The sequence below is a fragment of the Xyrauchen texanus genome, chromosome 40, assembly GCF_025860055.1.
Source record: "Xyrauchen texanus isolate HMW12.3.18 chromosome 40, RBS_HiC_50CHRs, whole genome shotgun sequence".
NCBI classification, from domain to species: Eukaryota; Metazoa; Chordata; class Actinopteri; order Cypriniformes; family Catostomidae; genus Xyrauchen; species Xyrauchen texanus.
Window position 1 is genome coordinate 1,642,262 of NC_068315.1, and position 5,299 is coordinate 1,647,560.

Below are 5,299 nucleotides of genomic sequence, written 5' to 3' on the forward strand. Positions count from 1 at the left end.
ACATATGAAATCACAGGCTTAAGCACCATTGTGTGTGTATGTGTGTGTGTGTATTGTGTGTATGTGTGTGTGTGTGTGTATTGTGTGTATATGTGTGTGTGTGAGTGTGTGTGTATTGTGTGTATATGTGTGTGTGTGAGTGTGTATTGTGTGTGTGTGTGTATTGTGTGTATATGTATTGTGTGTACTGTGTGTGTGTATTGTGTGTGTATATGTGTATGTGTGTGTGTGTATATGTGTATGTGTGTGTGTGTGTGTGTATTGTGTGTATATGTGTGTGTGTATATGTGTGTGTGTGTGTATTGTGTGTATATGTGTGTGTGTATTGTGTGTATATGTGTGTGTGTGTATTGTGTGTATATTGTGTGTATATGTGTGTGTGTATTGTGTGTATATGTGTGTGTGTATTGTGTGTATATGTGTGTGTGTGTATTGTGTGTGTGTGTATTGTGTGTATTGTGTGTGAGTGTGTGTATGTGTGTGTATTGTGTGTATGTGTGTGTGTGTGTGTGTATTGTGTGTATTGTGTGTGTGTGTGTGTGTGTATTGTGTGTATATGTGTGTACTGTGTGTGTATTTTGTGTATTTTGTGTATATGTGTGTACTGTGTGTGTATTGTGTGTGTGTGTGTGTATTGTGTGTATATGTGTATTGTGTGTATATGTGTACTGTGTGTGTGTGTGTGTGTGTGTGTGTGTGTGTGTGTATATGTGTGTGTGTCTGTGTGTGTGTGTGTGTACTGTATGTGTGTGTGTGTGTACTGTATGTGTGTGTATGTGTGTGTGTGTGTACTGTATGTGTGTGTGTGTGTGTGTGAGTGAGCGTGTGTGTGATGTGTTCGAGAGAGTGTGTGTGTGTGAGTGTGTGAGAGTGTGTGTGTGTGAGAGAGTATTTATCACTTTGTGGGGACCAAATGTCCCCATAAGGATCGTAAAACCCGAAATGTTTGACCTTGTGGGGACATTTTGTCGGTCCCCATGAGGAAAACAGCTTATAAATCATACTAAATTATGTTTTTTGAAAATGTAAAAATGCAGAAAGTTTTCTGTGAGGGTTAGGTTTAGGGGTAGGGTTAGGTTTAGGGGATAGAATATAAAGTTTGTACAGTATAAAAACCATTATGTCTATGGAAAGTCCCCATAAAACATGGAAACACAACATGTGTGTGTGTGTATGTGTGTGTGTGTATGTATGTATGTGTGTGTGTGATGTTACAGAGTGTGTGTGTGTGTGTGTATGTATGTGTGTGTGTGTGTGTGTGTATGTATGTGTGTGTGTGATGTTACAGAGTGTGTGTGTGTGTGTCTGTGTGTGTGATGTTACAGAGTGTGTGTGTGTGCAGACTAATGGCTTGTCTTTGTTCTGTGGCAGTATGTGTGTGTGTGTCTTTACCCTCACCTGCATGGAGTTTGACATCTCTTGTATTATTTGAGCCATTAAGAGGTTGTGAATAGATTTCTGCAGGTTCTTACATGCATCAGTGTGTCAGTGATGAAGGTTTAATTACATACTGCAACACTGGAGAGAGAGAGAGAGAGAGAGAGAGAGAGAGAGAGAGAGAGAGAGAGAGAGAGAGAGAACTTGCTGATTAGTCACTTGCATCTAGTAAATACTCCAGTATAAACTGCTTTATCACTGCTGTTGCTATTGCGGTTTCTTTCTTTGTTTACTGAAAGAAAGTAAACAAAGAACTACACGCACATACACACACATACATACACACATACATACACGCATACACACACACACACACACACACACACACACACACACACACACACACACACAGTATATAAAGTATGTCAGAAGGCAACACAATTATCTGTAGGAACAGCCTTTCTGTCGAGAACACACCAAAGATGCCTTAAAATGCTGCGTATGTAGACAGCCGAGTTCACACAGGTAATTAACTGCTAATGCAACAGGATCCGCAAAACAAAACAGGGCTGTTATTTTATCTCATTTCACCATACAGCAGGACGATCTGTGGCGCTCTGATGGTTATCATAACCCAAAAGAGTTCAGCAGAAGTTCACATCTGAGATCTACATTAAAGAATAGCTCTTATGACACGATGACTTCTCAGCTGATCCTGAACACAGCCAGTCTTTGTCTCTGTACTCGTCAGCGAGTGAGAGAGTTTGCGGTCTGTTTCCGACCCAATGCCGCTGCCAGCTGGTTTAATGGCCCAGCGAGAGCTTGACACAACATGTGATTTACATGCTTTCTGTGAAATATTTCCTGTTGATCTATAACAAGATACTCGATAAGATCAAGGCAATATGGAGCAAACATGTCTGTTTGTGCTGAACGTTTAACCCCGTACTGACCTCTTAAAAGGAATGTTCTGGGTTTAATACAACTTAGAGTCAACATTAAATCAAAATGGACTGATTTATTTTAATACGCATTTCCTGCATGTGAGCAGTTCATCAGAGCACGATATTCCCTAGAAATAAAATGTTTGTTTCATAATATTGAGATGATTTGCATCACCACAGAATTTCATCTTGTCTCTCATATTTTCCAAAAAGCAAAAAAGTGTATTCCGAACAGAACAGTGTATTTTTATAGTCTAGTTTATTTTAAATTGTGATTTTATATCTCGAGTCTGTATGTGAATGTCAAACCAACTTAACCTCAGCAATTATGAGTTAAAATGTTGCAATTCTGAATGTTAGTAACAATTGTGAGAATAAAGCCGCAATTGCAAGATATAATGTTGCAATTTCTATTTCATATCTCAAAGTTGGAATTTTGAGATATAAAGTTGCAATTCCGAGAGATAGTCACAATTGCACGAAAACAATCGCGAGTGCAACAATGTTGCAATTTCTAATTCATATCTCAAAGTTATAATTTTGAGATATGAAGTTGGAATTTTGAGATATAAAGTTGCAATTTTGAGATATAAAGTTGCAATTTTGAGATATAAAGTTGGAATTTTGAGATATAAAGTTGGAATTTTGAGATATAAAGTTGGAATTTTGAGATATAAAGTTGCAATTTTGAGATATATAGTTGCAATTTTGAGATATAAAGTTGGAATTTCGAGATATAAAGTTGAAATTTTGAGATATAAAGTTGCAATTTCGAGATATAAAGTTGAAATTTCGAGATATAAAGTTGCAATTTCGAGATATAAAGTTGAAATTTCGAGATATAAAGTTGAAATTTCGAGATATAAAGTTGCAATTTTGAGATATAAAGTTGCAATTTTGAGATATAAAGTTGAAATTTCGAGATATAAAGTTGCAATTTTGAGATATAAAGTTGAAATTTCGAGATATAAAGTTGCAATTTTGAGATATAAAGTTGCAATTTTGAGATATAAAGTTGAAATTTCGAGATATAAAGTTGCAATTTTGAGATATAAAGTTGCAATTTTGAGATATAAAGTTGGAATTTTGAGATATAAAGTTGGAATTTTGAGATATAAAGTTGCAATTTTGAGATATAAAGTTGCAATTTTGAGATATAAAGTTGAAATTTCGAGATATAAAGTTGCAATTTTGAGATATAAAGTTGCAATTTTGAGATATAAAGTTGGAATTTTGAGATATAAAGTTGGAATTTTGAGATATAAAGTTGGAATTTTGAGATATAAAGTTGCAATTTTGAGATATAAAGTTGCAATTTTGAGATATAAAGTTGGAATTTTGAGATATAAAGTTGGAATTTTGAGATATAAAGTTGGAATTTTGAGATATAAAGTTGCAATTTTGAGATATATAGTTGCAATTTTGAGATATAAAGTTGGAATTTCGAGATATAAAGTTGAAATTTTGAGATATAAAGTTGCAATTTCGAGATATAAAGTTGAAATTTCGAGATATAAAGTTGCAATTTCGAGATATAAAGTTGAAATTTCGAGATATAAAGTTGAAATTTCGAGATATAAAGTTGCAATTTTGAGATATAAAGTTGCAATTTTGAGATATAAAGTTGAAATTTCGAGATATAAAGTTGCAATTTTGAGATATAAAGTTGAAATTTCGAGATATAAAGTTGCAATTTTGAGATATAAAGTTGCAATTTTGAGATATAAAGTTGAAATTTCGAGATATAAAGTTGCAATTTTGAGATATAAAGTTGCAATTTCGAGATATAAAGTTGAAATTTCGAGATATAAAGTTGCAATTTCGAGATATAAAGTTGCAATTTTGAGATATAAAGTTGCAATTTCGAGATATAAAGTTGAAATTTCGAGATATAAAGTTGCAATTTTGAGATATAAAGTTGAAATTTCGAGATATAAAGTTGCAATTCCGAGAGATAGTCACAACTGCACGAAAACAATCGCGAGTGCAACAATGTTGCAATTTCTAATTTATATCTCAGAATTTTGACTTTATATCTTGCGATTGCAAATGTATCTCTCATAAATGCAAGTTCATATCTCGAGTCTGAAAATGTGAATGTGAAACCAACTTTACCTCCGCTATCGTGAGAAATAACGTTTAAATTGCAAGATATATTTACTTTCATTTGGCAGACGCTTTTATCCAAAGTTTCACTTGCATGAGAATAGAAGTATCCAAGACCGATTAGAGTGTAACAGGAATATATATATATTTTCAACTTTATTTTGAATTTTTAATAGGTGCATTGTTAAGTGCTCATGGAAAATGTGTTTTTAGCCATTTTTTGTAGACAGAAAGTGAGTCAGCTTCACGGATGGAGTTGGGAATGTCATTCCACCAACGTGATATAGTGAAACCGAAAGTCCGGGAAAGTGTTTAGGTGCCTCTTTGGGTTGGTACAACAAGGCATCGCTCATTAGGCGACCGCAGGCTTCTGCCGGGCATGTAGCTCTGCATAAATGATTTTAGGTATGTAGGAGCAGATCCAGTGACTGTTCTGTATGCAGCATCAGAGCCTTTAATTTAATACGTGCATCAACCGGCAGCCAGAGGAGGGGTGTAACATGTGCACTCTTAGGTTAATTAAAGACCAGACGTGCTGCTGCATTCTGGATCATTTGTAGGGGTCTAATTGCACATGTAGAGAGTTCTGCAATGTGAGCGTTACAGTAGTCCAGTCTAGAGATGACAAGTGACTGAACGAGCAGTTGTGTGGCATGTTCTGAGAGGAAGGGTCTTTTCTTCCTGATATTGCAGAGTGTAAATCTACATGATCTCGCAGTCTTTGAGATGTGGTCTGAGTTGTTATCGATGGTTACCCCTAGATTTCTGACCGTTATGGAAGGCGTTTTCTGTAGTTGAACCCAGCTGCACGGTGATGTTGTGTTCAACAGCAGGGCTGGGTGGAAAGACGAGGAGCTCAGTCTTCGCTGGGT